The following is a 6,000-nucleotide window of genomic DNA, read 5'->3' as shown; positions in this document are numbered from 1 at the left end:
AATTAGGTTGAAAATACCTTGCTAAAGGCATTTGTGCAAGAGTTTTGAGGGGATGATTTGCTTTGCTAAGTTTTGTTCAGCTCTGTCAGTAAGTTTTTGTGTGCCCTGTGTAGTGGGGGTACCCACACTTCCCTAACTTTTTAGGCAGATCTTGGTGGAAGCAGGACTGGAGTGAGGCTGACATGTTTTGTTCTTCTGTGTGCTGTTGGATTTAGTTCAGCTGCATGTTTTTTAAATGGCACTGACAACTAAATGAGACAACTGATGGGATATCTCAGAAGGAATTATATGAATCTGACTTGAAATCCCACAGAACCTGTAGGTTCTGGTACCTCTGACTGCGATTTTCATTCTCATAAGCTTTTGGGAAAAAAGAGCTTTGAGAAGGGCAGAGTGTAAAAATGCACTAAATATCATGTTGAAGGTTTTACATGAAATTTTTTACCTGTGTTTCTTTCCGGACCAGCTAGCTTTGTTGCAGGATGTTGTGTGAAAATCTTTGAGGCGTACTTGTACGGGGTCAGCTCTGAAGGAAAACACGCCCTGTGTGCTGCCAGTAAGGTGTAATTGTCTGCTCCTTTGCCACCCCAGTCAGACCATAAATTCTGCCATCACCCCCCCCATAAGTTGGGAATTGGCTTTTTCCTCCATAGCTCTGACACCTCCTTAACATTTTCCTACTGCCAGACATTAACAACACTAACAAAACCGAACAAGCACCTGCTCTGGAAAACAGCTACCAAATACTTCAGCGAGCACCACAGATTTTGCTCCAGTGCTTCAAATAAGTACCAGGATTGTGATAGTCTGCTCGGAACACAGAGCCTGCGCTATGAGCCCTGCATGCTCATCACACATAACAAAGATGACAAAAAATTGTGTAAGTGTATGGGACATGTACCAAAATGGCCAATTACACTGGAGCCACAGGCTGTGCCACGTGTGCATTGGGAAGCTGAGTGGGAGGAGATGTTTGGGAATGGTTTGCACAGAGGATATGACAGCAGGGCTATTGATGGGACTGAAGTGGAGAGGACACAAAGGTGAGAGACCACCCAGAGATGGCAGCCACAGTGTTCCGTCAGCTGAGTCACACCAGAGCCTCAGAGCAGCCCAGCACAATCAAGGTGAGAGGTCACCTTTATGGTGGAGAAGGTTTGAATGCCCTGAGAGATACTGGTAGCTGTCACCCTCTCCTTCACGATGTAAGAAGTGTTATATTTAGGTATGCAGTCAATGTGTAATTAGGGAAGAGAGAGAGTTATTTGGGTCTGGGTGCTGGAGAGCAGTGGCAGAAAGGAAGAGTAGGGATGGGGGTCACTCAGCAGCTGCAGGCTGTGGTGGTTTCCACTCTTTTCAAAGAGGAGCTAGTGAGTCTTAAGACAAGGGATATCACAAGTTCCCACTGGGAGTAAAGATTCTGTTTGAGCTAGACCCCAAGAAGTGACTTCCAAAGCCAGCTCTGTTATAACCCTGTCTTACTCCAAATTAATTTTTCAGGTTTATCCAAGACACTAAGATGCTTTACCTCAGAAACAGATCCAGATTTTTCTTCCATACTACTGAGGCTGGACTCAACATCATAAACAAGATGGTGTAAACTAGAAAATAAAGCCCCAGATTAACCATTAGCCAGTCAAAATACCAGGCTTGGTGGTTAATTAATCCAGCCAGTGTACTCACCTCCCAAATGCCATGAAGAGATTTTAAGGTGCAATAAAAATATTGCAGCTGTGTCTGTGCTAGCAAGTAGTACAACCTGGGAGCAGATCCATAATGCAGGAGAGTGCTGAGATTGCAATGTGCACGCTGTCCGCCTTTCATCTGAGAGGAAGCCACCTCTTGTGCCCTCTTCATGATGCAAACCATAGCAGGGTAAGTAGGGATGATTGGGGCATTCACTTTGTAAGTGCTCTCCTGACCTGGGCTGACTATTAATGTGTAGGCACATTGCATGAACTGGCCCCATTCCAGTTTCTCTGCAAAAATACTGGGATGAGAAACACATTAAGAAATACCGCTTAATCCCAGAAGCACAATATTAGGCCTTATGGAGACGTTCTTGGTATTGCATTAATATATGAATCATACTGAATAATAATAACACTGGATCAAATACTTAAGACAACAATTTTTAAAAAAAAAATCTTTTTCTGCATGAGAAACTCATATTTTCACAAGCTCTAAGGCATGAACAGTATTCCTAATTAATACACACAAATCTCCATCTTATAAGGTGCTAAGTGACTTTGCCAAATCAAAAGGAAGGCTGTCAGCAGCACAGCTAGGACCAGGCTCCAGACTTTCCCATCTAATCCTATCAGCAGCCTCATGCCCATGACATCAGCACAGGGCTTGTCCTTGCAGGAAGGCATCCCAAGAGACTGAGGCTGTTTGCTTTTAGGAGCTTAGGCTAACCTTGGAAAGGAGGGCAGCTTTCTTTTCCATGGGGTGTTGACCCAGCCAATGTCATTGCTGTCACTGCCTGTGCTTGGTTTTTCACTACTCTTCCCCTGAAGCAAGTGGCTGTGTCAGAAATAAGAGATGCTCCCAACATCGGTGTGGACTTACAGAGCAATTGCAGCAGAAGTTAGGGCAAGGTCTGGGCCAGTGCTGTGCTTGGGAAAAGACCCTCAGGGTGTGAAGTGCCAGATACTGCACTATCTGTGTCAGTTCACACCAGTGCTTGCACCAGTATCTTTTTTTTTCCCTCATACACAATACAGTCAATTTTCCTCTGCTTCTCCCCTCCTTTAGAAGGAAAGTAAATTGCTGCAGTTAAAATCGTAAGTCCTCTTAAAAACCTGCTTGTGCCCAGAAAGCTAAGTATCAGAGCTTGCCTAAAGCTTAAGAAGTGGCATCTTTTTCAATAAATTTACATCTCTAAATAGATGGTAAGTGTTGAATCAATTTCCATATGTTAAAATAGCAGAGCATTAAGGATTCTGGCACTTCAAGCAATCAACTAATTTGGGACTATTATGAGAATATCTTTTATATTAGTGGAGCAATTCATCTGAAAATCAGGGACAGTCTGCAGCTCTGTGCCCTCTCAATATCATAAAGGATCACAAATTGACCAAAAAAAATCCTGTTTGTTTGCTTGAAGAGATTATGGTGCATTATGACATTCAGGTCTTTGCAAAGTCACCTTTCAGCTCTTAATAAGCCAATTCATAATGTCTCCCCCACCTGGCTTTCCTGGCTACATGGTCTGCTCATGGATACACAGATCCAGCAATAAAAAAGAGTGTTGGCAGATACCTCCTGGTGAAAAAGACAGGAACTGTGATGTACCAACTTCTGTGTCCAAAAAAGATGCAAGGGCAGAAGGTACCCAGTGCTCTGCTCCCAATTTCTCCCACCCCTGTATCCAGTCTGGCCATATTGGCTGGCTGCTTGCTGAGCCTCAGCTGACAGGCCCTAAACAAAGTACACAACTCTTCATTCCTACCATTGTGTCTGTGTCAGAAACATACTGTTCCCAAAAGGACACAAAATGTTAAATGTGTATGCAGCCTGAGCTTCAGAAAGCTTCAAGAAAAATCAACTTCTTTCAACATCAGCTGGTGTTGGGTTTTACCAGCATGTGGCAGGATGAGGGCTTCGTACCAGGCTTTGAGGGTCAGAATAAAGAGAAGATGGATGAAAAGTTTCAGGTGAAGGGATCCACAGTTAATCCAGCCTCGTATCACCCTCAGCTTGCTGAGTCATCAAATATTCCCATCATATTTCAGTGCACTGCTCACAAATGTAACATGCCATTGCCAGTAAGTGCATAGCACTATCAAAACAGTGGAGGGACACTGTGCTGTTCCTGCACAGCACCCAGCAATGTGGTGGGATACTGTTGGCCTGGATGTCGACAGCAATACAGACTTCAAAAGTGCCTGCCTAAAGACCAGGAAGATGACAGCGCATCAGTATATTCTCCCTCACATTTAACACATGAACTTCCTATTCCTAAAAAGCAGCGACTAGGAGGAGGATGGATGCAGGGGTTGTTTGATGCCTTTTTAAAATTTAAGTTCATATTTTGGAGCTGGCAATGCCACCAGGGAAAGCTGCTAATTAAGCGAGTGGATTTTTCATAGCCCAGATCTTCATCACTATTTATGTGTTTAATTTCTTACTGCCAAAGTGATGGGACGTTCAACCATTGACTTCAAAAGGAGGAGTTGTGGGAGCAGCAGGATCTTTATATAGATTTCTAACTAACAATTTAATTGAGAAACTGTGCATTTCTAACTCACTTTCCCTTTACAACACGTTCTTGGCTTGGATTATTCCTCAAAATTTTCTTGCTCTATCCTCAACTCCATTTACCATTGGGTTAAAAAAAAAAAAAAAGAAAGGGAACCCAAAGCAAAGAGGACAGGCACAGCTGTGCTCCTCATTAGAGACAAGATAAACACAGACTGCTGTCTGGAAAGCTGAGTATCTTCAGGAGCAGGGAAATAAGGTGTGGGAACAATTTGCAAGATACCAACACATTGGCTCTTGGATTCCAGCCTCGAACTGATCTGTTGGCCAACAGTCACTCAGCTTGAGTCCCTGGAACAACACCCTGCTGCTGTGCTGCAGCAGGACATGTAATGCTGTTAAAGGCTCAGTGGAAATGCTGTGAGGGTGCAAACACCACTGGAAGCCCTGCATAGACCAAGCTTTTGCAGGGACAGCTTTTCCAGCACCTCCCACAAGCAAGTGCAAGTGTCAAGGACACTCTGGATGTGTGAAAAGCATGTTGTGGATGAACCAGTACTGATAACAATAAGAAATATTTTCTTTTTAAAGGTTCATGATATAAAGGTCTACGAGGGGTTGTCCATGAAGGGATCATTGTCGTTCCCCCCCCCCTCCCAACTATTTTATTTCCCCTAGGATTTCTTGATGCTTTTGTTTTCTGGAAGAAGGGAACCAGTCTTTCCTTAGGAGACCAAACTGGGCATACAGTGTAGAGATGCAAGAGAACAAGCTGACACAGCACAGCAGCTAAGGGTGTATCTCTTATAATTTACTGGAGCTCACCCTCCTGACCTTTCGGTATTTGGACCAGCAGGGAGGGTGCTTAATGAGGGCTGCAGGAGGGCAATCGGGTTCTTACAGCTGGTCAGGCGAATTAATGCGAATTGCTTGGCAGTTCACCAAAAGCAGACCAATGAGGGCACTTCATCAGAAAAAAAAAAAAGAAAAAGAAAGAATCTTGAACGTGGCCAGTCCATGAGTGGAATTTGTCAGATTTCTAACCCACCGTAGAGGAGAACAGTGGCTCGGTGTTTCAGGGAGACACCACAGCTGCAGGCAAGTTGTGTTTGTCTGACACATTTCAGAAACACTTCTGCTCCTCCACCTTCTGCACCTTCTCTCTTTGCCTTCCCTACACATCTTCTCCCAGTGTCCTTGTGTCCAGGGGAAGCAGAGAAATAGTAAACACCTAGCAAGGTACTCTGCCCCTCTTTAGCCTTCTAGACCACACTCATTACCAGGTATCCCAGAGGTAAGGGCTTTTGTAAAGGTAACTCCTGCAAGCCAGGTACTTGGAAAACCTTCCCCTCCACATCTCTTCCAATCCATGCAAAAGGCAGAAGATTGTTTTATCCACTCAGTGCCCATGTTGACACTCCCCTCTCACCTGACTCTTTAATTTCTGGGGAGGTGTAGAACCTGCAAAAACCAGAAGTCACCGGTAAAATGCTGGTATTTATATTTTTGTTCCAACTAGAATGGCTATGGCAGTGCACGCACTCTCCCTTCCTAATGCTCTCCATATGCTCTTCAAAGTGAAATGCCTCTTCCGGCTGGTCATAGTTACTGGCACTGGCATCCCTCTGAAATGATCCAGCAACATTTCCCTGCCTTCTCTACGGCCTGGATCAGGGCAGTGGCAAGCATCAGAGCTGCTATGTTCCAGAAGGAGGTGGAAATGGAAGCGCATCCCCTCAGGATAGGGGAAACTACTTTCCCTCTGATTTCTCTTCTGTAAACCATCTTTGCCACAGC

This window comes from Motacilla alba, chromosome 2 (assembly GCF_015832195.1).
Source record: "Motacilla alba alba isolate MOTALB_02 chromosome 2, Motacilla_alba_V1.0_pri, whole genome shotgun sequence".
Taxonomy (NCBI): Eukaryota; Metazoa; Chordata; class Aves; order Passeriformes; family Motacillidae; genus Motacilla; species Motacilla alba.
The sequence above is the reverse complement of the archived record's forward strand: the minus strand, read 5'-3'. Positions refer to the sequence as shown.